This window comes from Saimiri boliviensis, chromosome 19, assembly GCF_048565385.1.
Source record: "Saimiri boliviensis isolate mSaiBol1 chromosome 19, mSaiBol1.pri, whole genome shotgun sequence".
Lineage (NCBI taxonomy): Eukaryota > Metazoa > Chordata > Mammalia > Primates > Cebidae > Saimiri > Saimiri boliviensis.
This window is the reverse complement of record NC_133467.1, coordinates 20,796,792-20,818,750: the sequence shown is the minus strand read 5'-3', so window position 1 is coordinate 20,818,750 and position 21,959 is coordinate 20,796,792. Positions and strand designations below refer to the sequence as shown.

The window sequence follows — 21,959 nt, the reverse complement described above, 5'->3', positions numbered from 1 at the left end:
TTCATAGACACTAAATATTTATTACATGATTGGTTGAAAACTTTTGGAAACTACTAGCATTTGTCATTTGCCTATATTTAAGATGTGCAGTTTATCTGGGATTGCTTTGCTAGAGATGCAAGGATAAAAACTAGCATTCTCAGTCTCCAGGAGTTCACAGTATATGACAGAACAAAGAATAATCAAGCCCAGAGGTGGTGGCTCACACCTGTAATCCCAGCACTTTGGGAGACCAAGGTGGGTGGATTGCTTGAGCTCAGGAGCTCAAGACCAGACTGGGCAACGTGGTGAAACCCTGCCACTAAAAAAAAAATTAGCTGGGTATGGTGGTGCCTGCCTGTGGTCCCAGCTACTCAGGAGAATGAGGTGGGAGGATTGCTTGAGTCCAGGAATCTGAGGCTGCAGTCTGCAGTGAGACACTGCACTTCAACCTAGGTGACAGAGCAAGACCTTGTCTCAAAAAAAAAAATAAAGAGAAGAAAGAAGGAAGGAGGAAAGGAAAGGGAAAAGGGGAGGAGAGGAAAGGAGGAAAGGGAAAGGAAAGAGAAAAGGAAAAGGAAAGAAAGAAGAAAAATCAGGGAAATGTACACTCAACTGGCTCCCAGGGTGACAAATGAGAAGAGAAGAGACATTAGAGGAGAAGGAACAGCAAGACTGGTTGAGGAGTGGGGCTCAAACGCCACACTTGGAAACTTGGCTTGTAGCATAGGAGTGATGAAAAGATGAAAAAAAATCAAACAAGGAAGAGGGGGGGCACATTTGGAGGAAGGAGCATGGGCAGCGGCAGTGTGGCCTCAGCCTCCTGCTCAGCTAGGGGCTGCTAAGCTGCAGTGCTCCCTTACCTCCTGTGTGACTGAGGCCATGAAGATGACACATCTGTCTTTGCATCGCCAAGCACTTCCAGATGGCCAGGGCCCATCATGTGGCCCCTGAATGTAGCCAGGGTGTCATCTGTGAATTTCTCACATCCTGAGTCCCTAGAGCCTGGCACAGCATCTCACTCAGTGAGCTGAATGTGTGTTTACTGCAAGCAGGGAGGAAAAAAGGACTGCTGTGAAATTTGCCAGAAGCAACGTTTCCGGCAGCCCAGTAATGACTGGAAATGGCTAGCTAGGAGACTATGGTTGTGAATTAAATAGCTGGAGAATATAGCTAAAAGAAAAGCACTCCTCTCATAAACGAAGATCTCCAGCCACTCGCAAGCTGCAAGCTGGTGGCACAAGGGCCAGAGAAAGATTTAGTTGCCCACAATGTGTGAAAAGCAATTTGTTTGAATTAGTTGTTATTAAAAGACTGGCAAGTTAACGTTAGCGCCTTCACATCTGGTTTATCTTAAACCCCCAAAACCAGCTGACCATATTTAGCCTGTTTTGGTATTTTAATTCATTAACTGACATGCTTCCAACACCACTCAGGTATAAAGCTTAGTGTAGCAATAGAGCATCTTTGGAGAAAAAGATACGGTAATATCACTAGTATGATCATTTGTCATATGCATACCCTGAAATAAATAAAAGTAATACAGTGAACCGTAACAAGACTGAAGTCTTAACCTTCTTGCAGAGTCGCTCACTAGCCTAGAATGTCATTGAGATGAGATGAGATGAGAATATTGGCCTTCCCAAATTCAACTTCCTGTAAATCCTTATATTAATTGTTTCCTGGTAATATAAGCCTTGTTTAGGTTAAAGACCAAACAAAAGAAAACTTCATCCTAGTTTTAAAAAGTAAAAGGTGTTTATATAATTAATGTGTAAAAAATGTGTGCCTGAGACAACAGAATGCAACCTAAAGACAGCAATATGAACACTGTGATCATGAAGGATGAAAAACTTAGTCAACCACAAAGGCATAACTTGTAAACAAGGCTTAATTTATGATTAAATGACAGGGTATTGCAAAATGTATGCGTGTATTAATAAAAAATTTTCCTAGAATTGAAAGTGTTTACAGATGACAATATTGTAAAAGTGTTTGTATTATTTACTTCAGGCTGCTATGTATAACAAAATACCCATAGACCGAGTGGCTTAAAAAATCAGAAATTTATTTCTTATAATTCTGGAGGCTAGAAGTCCAAGATGAGGGTGCCAGCATGGTCAGGTTCTGAGGAGGGCCTTCTTCCAGGTTGGAGACTGCCATCTTCTCACGGTGCCCTCAGGAGAAAGCAAAAAGAGACCTTGTGTCTCCTTCTCTTTATAAGGTCATTGATTTTATCACGAAGGCCCCACCTTCATGACCTCGTCTAACCCTATTACCTCCCAAAGATTTCACCTCCTAAAAGCATCATATTGAGGGTTAAAATGTCAACATAAGAATTTGGGAGAGAGAGAGACTTTTAGACCATAGCAGTGTGTTAGTATACAGTAGAGATGATGAGTAATAATCAGAAATAGCCATTTATGAATGGAAGTCTAACCAGGTATAATGTTGCTCATTTTGAAGACATAGCTGAAAGCCTACAGAACGAGTTTTGTAAAAAATAAAATAAAATTATTTGTGGTGTCTTCTACTGTAATGGGTGGGAGCAGATTTAAATAGTGCCATTATATTTTTATGGTGTTTGATATGGTCCAGCTCTGTGTCCTAACCCAAATCTCATCTTGAATTGTAATCTGAATTGTAGTGTTTGGGAAGGGACCTTGTGGGAGGTGATTGCCTCATGGGACAGTTCCCCCGTACTGTTCTTATGGTAGGGAGTGAGTTGTCATGAGATCTGACGATTTTATAAATGGCTTTCCCCACTTCACTTGGCATTCATTCTTCTTCTGCTGCCCTTTGAAGAGGTTCCTTCTGCCATGATTGTAAGTTTCCTGAGGCTTCCTCAGCCATACAGAACTGAGTGAATTAAACTTCTTTACTTTATAAATTACCCTGTCTTGGGTATTTCTTCATAGCAGTGTGAGAATGGACTAATACAGTGTTAATGAATATCTTACTATTACTAAGTAACATTTGGAAGAGACATAAGAGCTCCAGGAGAGATGCAACCTCAGGAAATTATGTAATGAGAATAGTCTTGAAAATTTTAATTTAGACTAATCAAAAGTACTAAATATGACTTCAAATGGTACTCTTGTGAGTACTGTTGAAATGTGGTGGCAACACGTCTTCATAGCAAAACTTAAATCCAGTGTGGTGTTGTTTTAAAAGACTTGGAACTCAAGTCTGCCCACTGCATCTTCTGTAGAAACCACATTTTGCTAGAAACTTAAATTTTCACTCATGGTGAATATTATAATTAGCTCCATGAACTGGACATGCTTCTGTGTTTGAACCACAGACAGTACAATACTTTCTTAATGAACAATATGGTTGAAACCTAATCTGCTGTAGAACATATGAAGTAGGTGACTCATTCATTCATCATATGGCGCCAAAAACTTTTTGATTTGCTGGTAAAAACTGATTTGTTCTTGTTATTCAAAGGGAAATTATAGAAATAACTTATGGGAGAAGTTGGATCAAACTAAATATTTTAAATTTTTTTTCCTACAGGGGCATTCATTAATAGGTAAAAGGGTACCCAAATATATTATTTAATTTGCTTCCTCCTGACAAAATTATGACTTTGGGAATCTCATTTGTCAAGAAAAACTATGACCCACTCTCATGTACTGAAATTGCCTCTTCCAAACCATGAAAATGATGGCCCAAACCAACATCCCCCATTTTGGGATTAGAAAACTACATTTCAGAAATGGTTTTCTGATTTCAGACTTTTCAAAAATGACCTAAAATTGTCTACGTTATTGTTTACAGTTACTATTATTGGTGTTAGTCCAGAGCAGAGAAACAGTTCCTTGAATATAAAAAAAATTGTGAAAAGTCTGTCTAGAAAAACCTGTATTTGTGACTAGCCGTTACTATAAGGAATAAAACAAAACACACTTCCTGATTTAAAAATATAAGGCTGAATTCTATACCTGATGTGTCACAAAATGCAATACAAGATCTGACATTGCCAGGATTCGGTTCGTAATCTAAGAACTCAATTGCAAAATTTAAAATGCAATAATTTAAAATTTCACACATACACACACACACACAATTTTAAATAGGATGTTCAATACCATAGAACACACACTATAGGTCAGTAATAATAGCTACAGTTTAAACAAGGGATTGGCTGTCTGGTCCCTCTGGGCACTTGACCGTCTGATCCAATTTATGTGTCTATTATGGTAGTACCAAGGTTCTTTGATTAGTCATATATACGCGTAAGTGGGTTTAAGTTCTTGCTAAAAAATTTTGAAGGATGGATAGATGAATAGGTGGAGGATAGATAGCAATAAATAGCAGGAATGTACCTCCATCCACACTTAGATGTGCAGCATATACAAATTGTTTACAATTTTTATATCTCTACTTGATTAGTATCTTGACTCCATGATTCTACCTAGAAAGGGAAACCTAAGTTCAATTTGAGATTTCTTCCTCTTTTCTGCAGAGCTCTGGATCAGTTCTGAAGAGTTTACAGGGAACCAGGCATTGTGTTGCAGGAACACTTCTCATTCTCATATCATTGGTTCCCACAGGATTTTACTGAGACTCCCTGGGTCACCCTGGTCCTCAGATATTAGTCTATTCATGTCATTGCTGAACTGCCTGTGTAAAGGATGGTGGATCTCCTCACAGATTCTGGGCCTCATGTGAATAGTGTGGACCATTTTTCTGCTGCCAGATCATCCTGGGATATGGTCATCTTTTAGCTGATTCATAGCCTTCTCCTGTCTTGGATCACCACACGATTAGTTCTTCTCTCTGGTTCTGCCGCTCCTTCTGCAGGGTGCAGCTTTCTACTCTCCTAAATCTCTTAACGGTCTTGCCACCTCTTTGGGACTCTTGCCAGGAAGCAGGATGTCAGGCCCCTGTGTCTGAGGTTCACCCACCTGTCTGTTCTCATCATACCTATTATTTCTCTACATCTTCCCCATCCTGGAGAAGCTTTTTCTAGCATCAAGGGAATGTTACCCTCCAAGTTTGTTCTTCATATATTTTGGACGAACACAGACCTGCCTCTTTTCCCCCACAGAACTGAGGATTTTAGAACCAAAGCAAAGAAATAACTCTTAGGGTATTTCAACTTTTTACCGGTTCACCTTCCTCCCCCCAGGCAATAAACACAGACAGAATAATTGCTTAAAGGGAGTGCAGAAGTGAGGAGACAGGAATGGGGTGTGAGGTGGCAAGGAGGAGAAGGAAAAAGAAACAGGGAGAGAAATTGAGAGACAGATGTCTGTAATATAAGAAAAACAAAGTTAAAAGTCCTTGTTCTAGGAGACAGTATTTAAAAATCACTCCCAAGAGTTGACATAGTTAATTTGTCAAAGGGAAGACTTGCTGAACATCTGGATGTTAATCCTCATTGCCTTTTCTGGGACATCATTCTATTGTATTGTTTAAAAGAGAAAGGGTGTAAATATCCTAAGTGACTTGCCTTTCTTGAAAATAAATTTCTCTGAAAACTGGTGAGTTTTTTTTTCAGTAGATTGCTCATTTAATTACCAACACACATTCCTTAGTTTACCTGAAATCCCTCATGAAACTTAAGTTTTGAATTAATGTGTTAATTTCCATGAAGCATTGTTAATTTCCTTCCACTTCCACGTTTGAGTTGATTAACTATGGTGAGTGTGATGATTTCTCTCCATCTACCCACCTATACCCACCCACCCACTCAACATCTTATGTGCATCTACTTTGAAGAAAGTAAGAACACAAATGAAAATAAAATGCTCTTATTGCTTCTGAGAATTTAGTCTATTGATAGTGGAAGCCTTGTATATAGACCTTTGCAATACAAAGTGGTAAGAGATCTAATAGAAACTGCCAGAGAAACTATGCCAAACTTTGACTTCCCCACCTTAAAGATACCAGAAGAGCCAAATCGTAGGTTATTCCATTTCTAGCTCCAGTAGGTGCCTACATTCTTTTTCTCAGGCAATCACAGCCATTCTAAAGGGATTTTATTCTTTTAACTATCTAATATCTTTTCTAGTTTAAAAATTTATTTATGAACCAAGAACTGAGTTTATCATGTCCCTTAATTCATGGCTCATTAAGCAGTCAGCTGTCTTGCAATCGACTGTCTGGCCACTTGTGAGGCTAAAAGTGAAAAGCTAACAAGAGCAGGAGTATGCAATGAAAAAGTAGCTATAAATAAGATTAATCTCTTCTATTGCATGTTGATTGCAAAAGATGGGAAGCAGATGAGAGTAAGTTAGACACTTCACTCACCAAACTCAACAGTAATTCTTCCTGGGTTGCCCATTTGCCTTGATTTGAAAAACTGAAAAGATGACATACTTCACAAAGACCAAAGATGTGAAATCTCTTTTGATGGAAACTTACATTTCTAAGAGTCTGGAGTGTTTCTATGAACAAGAAAATTATCAGCTTAATTCAGAACACTGTGAGGCTAAGCAATTCTGCCTTGCCTTTTTTTTTCTAGGTTCATATTCTCTCTCTCTCTCTCTCTCTCTCTCTCTCTCTCTCTGTGTGTGTGTGTGTGTGTGTGTGTGTGTGTGAGATCTTTCACCTCAAGAAATTGCCAGCTCATGCTTTGGACCATATTATGTCACCAATAGTCTTCCTTTTGGAGGAAAAGCCCTCCCATGTTATTTCATTGGGTGACATCAGCTCAGGAAATAAATATTTCTCTAGAAAGCAATGTTGCTTCCTTTTTTGACATGTCCTATAAAGCATAACTAAATGAAATGAAAAGTAATGGAACAGTTTCAATTCATCATAGCTGTTTACATTATGAGCTTTTCCATTAACAACTAAGATCAATATTTTCATTGCTGTTAAATGACAAAAACTTAGACAAGTTTTCTCAGCAGCAGTTTAGGGCCATCTGACTAACACAAGGCCCAAGTTAAAACCTAAGTCTTTTCATTCCTGCTCGCCTCTATCAATAACTTCCTCCAAATCACTCTTAACACTGCAGCCAATGCAGTTTTCTTAATCCTAGCACTTTAACAAAGTCCTGGCCTGATTTAAAATGGTCATCCAAAAACTCAACTTCATTTCAAAGCCCTTTACCAGACCACAAACAACTTACTCACTCCAGCTTTCCATGTGGTCCTACTCTACTACTGTCCTGTACAGTGTTGAAGCATTAGCAAGGAATTCTGAGTGTTCTCTTTGAACCAGCATTCCACAGGGTGCCTAGCCCTAACCTGACTTACAGATAATACTCAACAATGTTTTCTGGGTTGCATTGAAAAGGATAGCATCATTCCATTATTTCCAAATGCATCTATTTATCATCAATGAATGCATCATTTATTTCATTTTTATACTTGACGATCATAGGATGTCTCTAGGTCATTTATATTTTTCTCATGAGGTCTTCATAGCCTGAGTGTAACATTTTTCCCCCAGGATCCTGTTAAGAACATAGCATTCTGCTTTGTATATTTACCAATTGCTGCAAACGCTGTGTCTTTCAGGATAGTCTTTGATTCTAATATTCTGTCCAGAATTTCAATGCATATTTTTATTTGTAACTCACACTTTGAGGTTTGAAAAATATGGTTCTCAGAATCTCATCCCAGCTGTCAAGGAATCTTCATTCTGTTACAGAGGCAGAACCACAAAACAAAACTAGAAGACCAAATAAAAAGTGGTGGGATTGTTAACACAGACAAGAGCATTGTATCATTGCAGAGCAATTTAGGGCCAGAAAGGCAATGAAACCTCACTCCGAAATGAAAGCACAAGCATGGCCTTAGCGAAATATTCTACCCATTCACATTTGGAAAGTAATAATCTTGTTAACGTCTTGAGGGGTATGTAGTCTGGAGTTGAGGGCACTGATGAGCTGACAGGAGGATGTTCTCAGCGCAGTGAGTGTGTCTACCTTCTGAAGACCTGCAAGTTGAGTCCATGCCAATGACTGTGGCTCAGTGTGGCTCATGTGGGGATGCACAGAGCATTATCGGTATGGAGTCACATGCCTCCAGCTCATGATGAGCTGAGTACAGAGCAGGAGCAGTGACAATGGTAAGGCCTTGAAGACAGCTAACTCAAGAGGGTGAAATTCAAAATCAATCCATTCCCATATCCCAACATGCAGAAGCTTGAATGGGTAAAGGACTGGAAAACTTGGTGAAAAGCAAAGAACACTGGAAAGGGGGTTACAAAGCTGACATTCTGCTTCTGCTGCACACTCAGTTTCCTGGGAAATCCATTCATTTTACTGGATCTGTGTTTCGTCCCATGGAATATAAGGTGATTAGAGTAGAAGGGTGGCTCTTCTTAGTTTTTTTTTTTAATGGTAGCCTTTCATTAATAAAATATGGCATAAAGATATGGTATATAAAAGAGACAGAAGCAATGCTATGCTGGTTGAAGTGGGCAGAGAAGTTTCCTGGTTGGCATTCCTCGGCTTTCCCTCCGTAGAGCCCCAAGGCGCTATCTAACAGAACCTGAGACTGCCTGCCTCCACATCTCCAAGTTGCCTTCCAGCTCTCACAGTTCTTTGTTTTCCCAGGGACATATAAATCGCTCTATTTTGATGTGAATAAAATGAAAGGAAGTGCAGACTAAGGCATGGCTGTATGCTGGTTAGCTTCATTTTGTTTTCTGGTGTCATGGAGGGGGCCTGTAAGAGCAAAGGGGAGTTCTGTACCACAAAATGATCATCCTCCACTCCTCCATTAAGTAACTAAACAAAAAAAGAGGAACATAAGAAGATAACAATATAATTCCTGACTACTACCCTCTGCCCACCCATTCCCACCTCCATGAAAGACTCAGGTGAGCCCATGAGCTCCTCTTTCAACCCCATCCCTAAACCCTGGGAGGATTAAGACAGGAGATTGAAGTTTGGTCTAGAGGAAAAAAGAAAGAGAAAACTTTGGAGGAGGAGATGGGCCACTTCCAAGAGAGCAGGTATGGATGTTGACTTAGGAACATCAGCCTCTGTGTCCTTGGCGATTTTTCTCAGGGCCTTGGTGGTAGGTGGCCTACAACAAACCTTTGCAGGGATATTAGAATAAAATTAATCCCTAAGACTATTCAGATTCCGGATTGTTTACTGCCACAAAGTGCATGAGGTCCTGTACATCACTAATTCTTGCAGGCCCATAAATAGGGATTCCTCATAGGAAGTATACTTTTATACTATCGACTTTACAGGAAGTATCTCTTTTTTAAAAAAAAGTTCTCAGTGCTATAAAAATGTAGATATTCTCTCTGGGATGCCCTCCCAACCCAGCCCTGAACTCTCTGCTGCCTCTCACCTTCTTTTATTTATTCTTCTTCCTCTTGTTATCCAGAAACGGGGTAGATCAAAAGGATTATCTGAACTTGTTTCTGGAAAAGAGATAGATAAAGGAGAAGAAGAATAATCATTCTTCTGTTTTAAATGTGCCCATTGCCTTTCCACTCAAGGCATGTCTCTCCAGTTGAAGTGAGTATTAGTATCTTCTCTATTTCTTAGGAGCTACTGAAAAAGAATGTTGCCTAGATATTTCTAAGCATTAAACAATGTATAAAGTATAAAGGTAATTTAGTTCAGAGAAGAGTCAATGTACTCAGTAAAAACACTAAGAAGCCAGAATAGGTTGTGTTTATTCAACTAAATTCCAAAAAGTACATATAGGCCTCCAGACTGAATCCAAATTAAGAAAAAAGAGATGTTGTCTTATCCGATACTGAGTTACTTGTTCAATCTGGGAAGTGCTTCAGAAGGCATTTATTACAATGAGGAAGCTGTTGGAATAATCAGGCCATGATTTATGAACAACTAACAGTGATTTGTTCTCATCTTAAGTCCAGGATATTAGCCCTTCTTTTAAGTGTAGACTCATAAAATTTCAAAAGGAAAGGAACCTTAGTTATATAGCAAACTACATCTAAACTTAGTGGATTAAAATAGCAATCGTTGATGTAGCTGTGAATCTGCAATTTGGGCAGGCCATGGCGGGGAAACCAAGTCTCTGCTCCATGTGATACCAGCTCAGTCTGTTTATGTGGGGCCAGAAGACCCACTTCTAAGATGACTTTGATATTGTGATATAAGAAATATATATTTAGTCTGTGTCCCTGCTTCCTGGCACAGAGCTCCTGAAACTCTTTGAATTCCTTAAGTGGTAGGAGTGAAAGTAGCATCTTTTGTGTCCTCATAAGTAACCCCTTTTTTAACCTTACCTGAGTTAATGCTAATGATGTGATGCTTGGAGGATGGGGGCCATTAGCTATAGAAAATAACCTTGTGATTAGAGGGTTGGAACTTTCATCCCCATCCCTCAATCTCCAAAGAAGAAAGAGGGGTTAGAGATTGAGTTCAGTCGCCAATGGCCAATAATTTGATCAATCATGTATACGTAATGGAACCTCCATAAAACTTTCAATGATGGGATCCAGGCTGGTGAACATATGAAGGTACTGGGAAGATGGCACATCTGGAAAGGTCATAAAAGCTCTATACATCCCCACCCCATACTTCGCTTTATGCATCTTTTCCATTTAGCTGTTCCTGAAATGTATTCTTTATAATAAACTGATAAACATAAGTAGTTATGCCCTACAGTTTCGTGAATGATTATGGCAAATTTTCAAGCCTGAGGAGAGAGTTATGGGAATACCTTATTAGAGCCAATTTGTCAGAATTACAGGTGACAACATGGGACTTGCAATTAATATCTGAAGTAAGGGCAGTCTTGTGGGACTGAGCCCTTACCCTGTGAGAGCTGTACTAATTCTGTGTAGTTAGTGTTGGAACTGAGCTAAATTATTGGGCAGCCAGTTGATGCTCACAGAGATTAGAGAATTGCCTAATATGTGGGAAAACCCCATATAGATCTGAGGTTGGAAGTGAAATGTGTGTGCGAAAAGAAAAACAGGTTTTTCTTTTAACGTCTCACTCAGATCAGTGAAAAGAGGTTTTCATTTAATGTCTCACTGACAAGTTGATGCTGGCTGACGGCTGGGAGCTCAGCTGGGCTGTAGGCTGGACATCTTTGTTTCTTTCCACTTAGGCCAATCTATGTGCTGTGTAATTGACACAAATAATTTAGCTGGGTTCGCAAGCCCATTACTGGGTATATACCCAAAGGATTATAAATTGTTCTGTTATAAAGACACATGTACACGTATGTTCATAGCAGCACTGTTTACAATAGCAAAGGCCTGGAACCAACCCAAATGCCCATCAATGATAGACTAGACAAGGAAAATGTGGCACATATACACCATGGAATACTATGCAGCCATAAAAAATGATTTTGTGTCCTTTGTAGGGACATGGATGAATCTGGAAACCATCATTCTCAGCAAACTGACACAAGAACAGAAAACCAGACACTGCATGTTCTCACTCACAGGCGGGTGCAGAACAATGAGAACACATGGACACGGGGAGGGGAGCATCACACACTGGGGTCTGTTGCAGGGTGCCAAGGGAGGGACAGCGGGGTGGGGTGGGGAGGTCAGGGAGGGATAACATGGGGAGAAATGGCAGATGTAGGTGACAGGGAGATGGAGGTAGCAAACCACATTTCCACATGTGTACCTGTGTAACAGTCCTGCATGATCTGTACATGTTCCCCAGACCTAAAGTACAATAAAAAATAAATAAATAAAAATAAAATTTAGCTGGGTTCAAAAGTCAGAATCTCAAGCGATAAGAAATAGAAGCAGGTGGTTTCATGACATCTAGATCTAGAAACAGCTACAATATCATACAGCTGACTTCAGTCCCAGAAGTCAGATTCAAGGGAAGGGACACAGATGTCCCCACCTCTCAATGATAGAAATATCAAAGACTTTGGGGACCCTATTTTTAAATTACCACACAAAAGACACAGAGGTGGTGGTGGGAGAGAGGGAAGGATTTTAGAAGAGGAGAAATAATCTGAAAGTAGCACTGAGGAAACATGAGCGTACTCCACCTTCATGCCTGGTGGTAGGAAAACTTCAAGGAATAAGATAGCCCCACTGGAGTGGGCTGCAGGGCACGCTATGTCCTAAGGGTGAACCACTTTCCTCTTAGAGCAAGGCGATGAAAGGAGTATTCAGAAAAGAATTTAAGCATAAAAGAATGTTGTTCTTCATGACCATAAATTGCATAGGGTACAATGGAAGGGTTTTGAGAATTAGGAAAGCGCAGGAGAAAAAGATAGAGATGATATGTGGAACCTACTGAGAATTGAAGTACAGGAGATATGGATCTAGGGATCTGGTGTTTGTGTTGGTAAGTCCTAAACAGAAATAAAGACCATAATGAGATGATGCCCATGAATTCAAAGCAAGTGTCAGTGAAAAGGGGTATGATATATGAACACCCCACTTAATAAACATTATCCGTTGACAACGTCACACAGTATATAGAAACTAAAGATAAGCATGTAGAGACTAAGGATTACTAGTCAAAATATGTAAAAGACTCACAAACACCAGTAAAAAAAAAAAAAAGAAAAATTACAGAAGAGGCAAAATCAAAGCATAGTGGAAAATGTCTCAATGGCTAGTAAAGGTAAGGTGCTCAATATCACCAGAAATCAGGAAAACACAAATCTTAAACCACAGGAAGATTGTGTGTGTGGCGTGGGGGTGGGAGGAGGGGTACGGAATCTGAAAGCCTAATAATATTAAGTATTTGTAAAAATATGAAGGAAATAATAACTCTCATATGTTGCTGATAGAAGCGTAAATTGACACAATTTGGCAATAGGCTCTATGACTAAGCAATTTTAATTCTAGGTATATTACACTACAGAAATTCTTGTTACTTGACAACATTGTTTTTCATATTAAAAATTAGAAACCATCCACAGGTCCATGAACAGGAGAATAGATTAAGTATAATGTGGAAAAGTCATATGATTTAATTTTGTGCGGCAATCTAAATGAATGAGAGCTATGCATATTAACGTGGACAAATATCACAAACAGTAATTTACAGAGAAAATTGTGATGACCATTAACGTTACTTTAAAATCAGTCTATATTTTTACAGATTTTGACTGTCCTACTTATGTGACCTTGGGCAAATGACTGAACTCTGAGCTTTGGTTTCCTCATTAATAAAAAGGGAATGACAAAACACCTTCCTTGTAGGGTTTTAGAATCACACAAGTGAATACATAGAAAGAGCTTAGAGTAGTGCTGGGCACATCACAAGCACTATGTATGTTAGTCATTACTACTATGAATGTTATTGTTGTTATGTAGAAAAAATTTCACAGAAATGATAAAAGCCTGTCTCATGATTGTGGCTACAACCGGAGAGAGATACACAGAAGATTTCACCACTATCTATATTTTCTTTAACAAAAATATTTGAATTGACCATGATGAATCCCAGCAGGGGATACATGAATGTTGTACGTTCATGTACTTCCTAGCAGTCCAGTGTTGCAAAAGACGGAAGCCAATCCCAGGACCTGCCCTATTGTCTTAAGAAATGCCTTGAGATGACTCCATGTCCCCTTTCTTACTTTCAAGGAATTTAGAGGAGCAGTTACACCACATGTTTGACTAATCAGTGAATAAGTAACAAGAGACCATTTTAGATGACTGTCTTCCAATTTAGTGGAAATTATAAAGTTGACCTAAAGTAAATAAAATGTAAGATTCATCGTATTAATAATTGGGACTGCAGGGGCATAAGCCTCCCATTTACTAAAGAAACATCCTAAATTCCCCTTCTGGGCCTCATCCCCAGGGACAGGTGTTGAACTCATGGTAGTCTGGGTAGCACTGTGCAGAAGAGAACCTTGCAAGCTGGCAAATTGACACAGACATGCTACCCCACATCTCTGAGGAAGCCTACAGCACTCCTGATACGGATGAAAATTCTTTTGGCTAAGAAAATTGCAGCTCCTCTTGGTTGGGATTAAAACAGTGGATTTTAGAAAGCTCATCATAGAAAAGGTACCCTTTCATGATTTGATGAGTCAAATACTAAGATTCGAACTTAATCCCTCAGCTGCCAAGTCATTAACAGACACACTCCCCATTCTCCTTAGAGCCGTGTAGAACCTGCCTCATTTGTAGAGGAGGGTCTTAGAAATGAAGGGCACGACGTGCTTAGGAGAAGGACATAAGCTTGGGAGGCAGAGAGTTCTGCAGGAACACACATTCTTTTGGTTTTGCTTTTGTGTGTAGGAACCACTCTGTGTCCAGCTCACAGCGTCCTGATCAGCTGACCGGCATCCGCCATTGGTCCGTCCACACCGAGAGGATAAGCGCTGTCTACAGACAAGCTGTCCACTTGACAGCTTGGTTGTCAAGTGGACCAGCCTGTAAGCATTCTCAAGCCCTTTCCAAAGTTCCCACAGATATCCTGCTGTTGTCACAACCCTAGGGACGGTCCGGAACCAAGGTGGAGAAACAGAAAGTTATGCTACAACTTGCTTCCTACGCAGTTTCTCATTCCACCAGCCTTGCTCTCCTCCAGGTAGGATGAATCATTTCCACTGCCTCCCACCTGAGGGATTGGAAGAGGCTCTGCTCATGCAGCTGTTATCCAAAGACATTCCTGCGTCACTTCAGTGAAGGAATCATTACGTTAACTCCAAGCTAGCATGTGGACGCGAGTACTCGATTTCCAGGGCTGCTTTCCCTTCTGCAGCTCTCCCCACCTGTCCTAATTCTCAGCATTCCCAAAAGAACATCATAAAGCTAACCTTTATATGGTAGGTTTCACTGTTATTTCCATGTTACAGATGGGGAATTAAGTCTTAGAGAGATTAAAATTCCAGAGTTATACAGTATGTGGTGGAGTGAGTATTTAAAGTGGAGTCTGTTGGTCTAATTTCAAAATTTGCACCTTTAATGACTGTACTGCCCGATCCTATGAAACATTCCCTAGTTCCTTTGAGTGGTGGGAATTACAAAAAGCGGGAAGAGAGGGATAAACTTCATAAGCACATAATTAGGCACGTTCCTTTTGATATCATGTGGAGAATCTACAGAAAAAAGCGATTATCAGTAGTATATGTCTTGTCAGAGAGGGGTGAATAAAAGAGACATGAATAATGTCAGGAGGAAAAGAAACCTGATGCATACTGTACTGTACTCCCTGATTACAAAGATTTTTTTGTAAGTGTCGTTTCCCAATCTTCTCAACAATGTGTTATTACCACTTGTTTTGCGCTAACTGGCTGTGATAACTGTCAGGATGGGCTTCCAGGCAATGACACTGAGAATTCCTGAACAGCTTAATAGTCTGATGGAGTGGGGAGGGAGGGGCAACAGTAACTAAGAGGAGAAAGCACAACAGTTATACAAAAAAGGAGTTAAGAGACTTTGAGTTGATGATGCCCAAGATGGGTCTTGAAAAATGACTAAGAGCCAGATAAAAAGTGAAGAGTATTCTAGACTTCATGAACAGCATTAACAAAGAAATGAAAGTGCCGTGGTCTGAATGTTTGTTTCCTCAAAACTCATATGCTGAATTCCTAATGCCCAAGATGATGGTTTTAGGTGTTGGGTGTTGAGAAGTGATTAGGTCGTGAAGGTTCTGTCCTCGTAAATGGGATTAGTGCTTTATGAAAGAGGCCCCAGAGAGCTTTCTTGCTTCTTTCACTCTGTGAGGATAAAAGTAGAAGGTGCCAACTATGAACCAGGAAATGGGCCCTCGCCAGACGTTGAATTTGTTGGTGCCTTGTGTCTGTATTTCTGAGCCTGCAGAACTGTTAGAAATAAACTTCTGCTGTTTATAAGCTACCCACTCTGGTATTTTCTTATAGCAGACCAATGGAATAAGACAGAAAGCAGAAAACACTGTGGGATTAAGAACAACTATACATAATTTGGTTTTCCTGCAGGTAGGAAATGAAAAAAAACTGAGGTGGAAGCGATAGAGTCTGGAAAACGGAGCATCTGGGGCACGTGAAGGAGTTTGGGCTTTAGTCTGTGAATGGTGGAAAACCATCAAGTGGTCTTAGGCAGACAAGTGATATATATATATCAAGTTTGCACTTTTAGTGGTAAGACATTCAGTTAGGAAACCAGTAAAGAGTCGATTGCAACTGTTTGGGCGAGAGATGAAGAGGGACAGACTCAAATCCATGGCAGTGAAATTGGATGAGGAGAAAGAGACAAGAGATATTTGAAAGTTAGAATCAGAAAGATTTGATGTCTGACAGGATTTAAGAAGTAAGAAAAAGAGAAAAGTTTGCATCACCCTTTAGGCGTTTAGGACCTTTCGGGGTCCCCACCTTGGCTACTTCAAGGACAGAGAACCATCTTTCCCCTTTGTCTCTCCTAAGGCAGCTGCAGGGCTAGACCACTAAATCTCCTCTGTTCCTATTCATGGAAACTCTTTAGGAAACTTACCACCTTGCTTTTCCATGAGGCCTATGTGAGCATCCATTCTGGGATTGGAGTTATTTCCACTTAGCTTCATGGAAGGGTCCTCAGAAGTCCGTAGGCAAGTTGTCCTATATCCTGTCTTGAGCTCCGCATCTCACCAGGCTGGCAAATTCTAATAAATTAGTGAAAACTTGCATGGCATCTTTCCTTAGGGCAGGAAACTGCCTGCTATATATCTACGTACCCAAGAAGGGACACAAGGTGACCTTTTAACACCACTAGCACAAAAAGTAACTATGCTTTAAGTAGGAAAACAAAACAAAACAACTGCATCAGCTACACCAGCCTCTGGGCAGCAGTTAAAACTGGAAGTGGATCAGATCCTCCAGGGAGCAATATGGAATGAGAAGAATGTCATGAGGATAGATCCTCGGGAGGCACCAACTTTTAGACAGAATCTTTTAATGTAAAAATGCAGGGGCAGAGCATTTTAAGGTAATAGCAATGAACTGTCGAACACATCCAAGTTCTCCTAAGACTCTGTGCAGTTAACAAGAACTGCTTCAGGGGATTCGCTGGGGTAGAAGCCAGATTATAGCAAGTTGAGGTTTTAATGGAAGGTAAAGAATTGTCTTCAAAGAATGTAAATCGGGAGGTAAATAGAGGGAAGTTGCTTATGAGCATGGTTGTAAGATGACCAATGGAGATGGCAGGTTGAAGACAGAGGGAACAAGTGATATATCAAGTCTGCATTTTTAGTGGTAAGACATTTAGTTAGGAAACCAGTAAAGAATAGATTGCAACTGTCCGGGAGAGAGATGAAGAGGGACGGACTCAAATCCGTGACAATGGAATTGGACGGGGAGACAGAGACAAGGAGCTGGGTCCTGAGGCAGACAGGAGGAGCTGGCATCCAAAGTGCAAAGCAAAGTGTTTGCCTTGACCCAGAGAAAGGACAATTCATTTTGCTCCACAAATAAAGAAAAGAAAGGGAAAATATGAATATAGATCATTAGGTAGATAGACAGGAAGTTCAGATATTTCATGCCTAATTAACCTTAAATTTATCAGAGAACTAAGTAGCAAAAGCATCTACTACAATGGACTGGAGAGAGATGGAGCTTTGAGATAGTGTATGCGAATATCAGATTAGACCAGGCCTGGTGGTGCACACCTGCAGTGTTAGCTACCTGAGATGCTGAGGCAGGAGGATCACTGCAGGCAAGGAGACCAAGGTTGCAGTGAAGCATGATTGTGCCACGGTGTTTGGGTGACAGAACAAGATCTTGTCTCAAAAAAAAAAATTCAAATAAAAAATGAATAGTGTTTGATATTAAATCTCCACTAGTACTGTTAATTCTAGTGGCTCCAATCCCCAGGGTTGGGTGTTTATCTCCCCTGGTGCAGGAATAAAGGCAACCTAGAACCTTAATCCAGAGTTCGCTGAGTAGGCATGGCAGCAGATGCATGAGTGCTTAGTGTTATATTAAAGTTGACTGAATATGTACATTAAATAATGTGGTGGCCCACCACTTATATTATTTACCCTACAGTTGCTCCGTATGTCAGTATTTTTGTTTGCATGTAGTTTTCTTCAGCATGGAAAAAGAACCAGGGGTTTCAGGTTCTACTTTTTGTAGTAAAGAAAGGAAGTATAATTCTTTTGGCAAGTTGGCCTTTGTTTTGACAAGCTGATCTGAGATCAGTCTCATATATTTTATTTTTTGATATTTCCTCAGAATCTAAGGTTTTCTAGGTTCATTGCTAAGATATTTAAGAGGGTATATGTCACCATTTTATGACCAATTCAAATAAAATGGATTGTAATCAACTTTAGTAAGTGTAATATATTGATTCAATCCTTTCCCCTTTCAACAGAAGGAAGAGCTTCTATAAACATCAGCAGGAATTTACGATATGGGAAAGTAAAACAAATTACACTTATGGAAAAAACAGCTCATTAGTAAAAAGGCCAAATTAGTTTCTCTTACTGGATAAACCTCTCTTCAGTTCTGCTATCAAGAACCAGTTGGATAAAAGAGAAGGAAGCAGAATGGGAACTAAAACATTATGGAAACCTGGTTCTTGACCTCAAGTAGTTTCATGGAAATTCAGTGGGGGGGGGGGGTGTGTATGCAAAATTCATTCTTCTCCACATGCTGCATAATGTCGGTCAACAAACACGTTTTTTCTGTTTTTGTTTGTTTGTTTTAAATGAAGTCTCCCTCTAGCCCAGGCTAGAGTGCGGTGGCAAGATCTCAGATCTCGGCTTACTGCAACCTCTGCCTCCTGGGTTCAAGCGATTCTTCTGCCTCAGCTTCCCAAGCTGCGATTACAGGTACATCCCGCCATGCCCGGCTAATTTTGTTTTTGTATTTTTAGTAGAGATAGGGTTTTATCATTTTGGCCAGGCTGGTCTCGAACTCCTGACCTCAAGTGATCTGCCTCCCTCAGCTTTCCAATGTGCTGGGATTACAGTTGTAAGCCACCGTGTCCAGCCAACAAACACTTAACAGAATGCCTGATTTGTGCTAAAATGTCAAACAAAGGTTTTTTACAGATTCACAAAGCTAGACTGAGAAAACCATTTAAAGGGGAGTTGGCTTCTGAATAGAAGATTCCTTTGGTCAAATTAATTTCAAGCTAAGTAATTTCTACTGAAGATGAAACAATTCAAATAAAACATTTCATTAAAGCACTAGCCTGGTTACATAATAAAATCTTATGAATTAAATAGTGAGTTTTCATCTTCTTCACATGACATTCAGGTAATAAAATCTATGAATAAAGCCGTGAGTTTTTATATTTTTCAAATGGCATTCAGAGGTACTGTCATGAATTTATATGTGAGGAACTTTAGTTAAATCCAGGCCACAGATAAGCTTTTTGTGCTGAGTTTCATGTGAAATGCAAGAGTTCCATGTGAAAACAAAATAAAGTGGGAAAATATGCAAAGAGGAGGGTGTAAAGGTCTAAACTTATTTTAAACAAGTTCATCCTTGCTACTGAGTTTCATAATACTAATCTAAAACTCTAGGATATTGTAAACACACACTGCTTCTAGAGTATAGGCTCTTTGCAGCCATTTCTAGGTCAAAGACCAACTCATAAGAGAGGGCTGGAAGCCTCTAGGAGGGGGTCTCACGGATGTTGGCCCTTGCCCTTCAGAGGTATTAGAAGAGTGGTAAGACTCAGGAAGGAAAGGGAGATTGTGAGCATGGGGCTTGGTGACTTGTCTAGACAGTTGTTATTTCCAGCCTGGATGGGGGCACAGTCGTCTTGATGGTCTGATGGAGAGCAGAAGGAAGCAGCAGCGCCAGGAAGTGCTGCCAGACGTCAGGGAATAAGCAGCGGATTTGGGGAAGCAGTCCAGATGACATTACTTTCTGTCCCTCATTTCACACACACATCTGTCTAGTTTGGGCTAGATGTTAACCGGTCTGTTGACAGAGCTGAACCACAAACTAGATATCTTGCAAGATCTTTTCTACCTCTGAGATTGGATCCATGGTTTGCTGCCAGGGGAAACCTGAGTAGGAACCCACAGATCACAGATCTAAAGATCATCTCCTGGGCACTAGAGTAAGCAGACCAAGGAGCATACTTGCAGCTACGAGCAATCAGCTAAATGGAATTTGAGGAATGTAGAACTAAAATGTGAAGTGTTCCCTGGGAAAATTAATTTGGCTTCTTCAGAGGAAAAAAAAATGTTTAAATTCTTTACCATTTAGAATATCTAAGAGAGTACGTGCCTAGGTGTCAGGTTAGAGGAAATCAGTTCCAATGAAACTGAAATTAGGTCAGCCTTCTCTAAATGAAGTGGAAAATGGTAAAAGCTTTAATGAGGCTAGGGGCCTGGGTTACGAGTTAGCTTTCTGTCTTTCTGGGGTGAGGATGTCTCTGTGTTCCTCTCCGGAGATGTAACCTGGCAGATCTAGGGAGCACTAAGATAACACAACACTGGGCAAGCAACGCACATGTAAACCTGCTCTACTTCCTGCCCTGTCTGGTACTGCTGTGAAGGTGGCAGCATTTCCTACTCCGCATCCTCCATGCAGCTCCACCTAAACTCATTTCACAGCCCTGACTCGCTCTCCCTCTCTCCAGCTTTCCTCAGGAGAACATTCATTCAAACTACCCCTTCTAGAGCCACTTCCCTTGGGGTCTTTGGAGCATGACTTTCCGAGGAATGGCAAGGAATATTGCCTTGCTGAGAAAATGCCCCTAAACAAATGCTTCATTATAGAAAAATACCGTTTTTAAAAATTCAATTAAAATATTCACACATGAAACTCCTACAGACATTCTTTCCTTCTTCAAGTTTACCGATTTACCTCTTCCTGACTCTCCTTTTACTGTAACGGTGTTGGCAGATTTCCCTTGCCAAGTCACCAAAGCTTGTGCATACAAACATAACTAACTTTGTCTTTCAGTTTATATAATTCCCCTGGCAGACTGGAGAAATTGTGGTAAAAACAAAACAGAGAGAATGATATAATTTCTTTCTAGATGTGTGTGAATCTAAGCAGTCTCTGAATACAGCCAGTAAAAACCTACCTCAAGGATTTTTTTTTTTTAATTTTAATTTAAGTCCTGGGATACATGTGCTAAACATACAGGTTTGTTACATAGGGATACGTGTGCCATGATGGTTTGCTGCATCTGTCAACCTGTCATCTAGGTTTTAAGCTCCACATCCATTAGGTATTTGTCCTAATGCTCTTCTTCCCCTTGCTCCTCACGACAGGCCTCAGTGTGTGATGTTCCCCTCCCTGTGTCCATGTGTTCTCATTGTTCAGCTTCCCCTTAAGAGTGAGAACATATGGTATTTGGCTTTCTGTTCCTATATTAGTTTTCTGAGGATGATAGTTTTCTAGCTTCATCTATGTCCCTGCGAAGGACACGAGCTCGTTCTTTTTTGTGACTGCCTTGTAGTCCATGGTGTATGTGCCACATTTTCTTTCCACCTCCCGGGTTCAAGTAATTCTACTGCCTCGGCCTCCCAAGTGACTGGGATTACAGGCATGTGCCACCACACCCAGCTAATGTTGTATTTTTAGTAGCGACAGCATTTCTCCATGTTGGTCAGGCTGATCTTGAACTCGTGACCTCAGGTAATCACCCACCTTGCCCTCCCAAAGTGCTGTAATTACAGGCATGAACCACTGCACCCAGCCTATGCGCCTCATTTTCTTTATCCAGTCTATCATTGATGGGCATTTGGGTTGGTTCCAAGTCTTTGCTGTTGTAAGTAGTGCTGCAATAAACATATGTGTGCATGTGTCTTTAAAGTAGAATGATTTATACTATGCTTTGGGTATATACCCAGTAAAGCAATTGCTGGGTCAAATGGTATTTCTGGTTCTAGATCCTTGAGGAATTGCCACACTGTCTTCCACAATGGTTTTACTAATTTACACTCCCACCAACAGTGTAAAACGTTCCTATTTCTCCACATCCTCTCCAGCATCTGTTGTTTCCTGACTTTTTAAAGACTGCCATTCTAACTGGCATGAGATGGTATCTCATTGTGGTTTTGATTTGCATTTCTCTAATGACCAGTGATGATGAGCTTTCTTCATGTTTGTTGGCTGCATAAATGTCTTCTTTTGAGACATGTCTGTTCATATGCTTCACCCACTTTTTGATGGGTTTGTTTCTTTTTTCTTGCAAATTTGTTTAAGTTC

General features: G+C 40.3%; 1 protein-coding gene and 1 long non-coding RNA gene across 8 annotated transcripts in view; one reads left to right on the top strand and one right to left on the bottom strand.

Annotated features, from left to right (window-relative positions):
- The window catches only part of LOC104650944 (uncharacterized), a 413,896-nt gene that overhangs the window by 217,367 nt on the left and 174,570 nt on the right, over window positions 1–21,959 (top strand). The window contains exon 7 of one of the 6 annotated variants that reach the window (XM_074389851.1): window positions 14,122–14,413. The exons of the other annotated variants lie outside the window; for them this stretch is intronic. The gene's annotated coding sequence lies outside the window, so the exon portion shown is untranslated. The remainder of the gene's footprint in view (window positions 1–14,121; window positions 14,414–21,959) is intronic. 6 annotated transcript variants of the gene reach the window in all.
- LOC141582223 (uncharacterized) lies at window positions 2,031–16,311 on the bottom strand. 2 transcript variants are annotated; one of them, XR_012515031.1, is made up of 5 exons: window positions 16,297–16,311; window positions 11,525–11,565; window positions 9,252–9,324; window positions 7,430–7,581; window positions 2,031–2,156 (listed from the first exon to the last, which is right to left on the bottom strand). It is a non-coding gene; the product is annotated as an uncharacterized LOC141582223 (long non-coding RNA). The 2 variants fall into 2 exon arrangements; XR_012515030.1 differs by lacking the exon at window positions 11,525–11,565.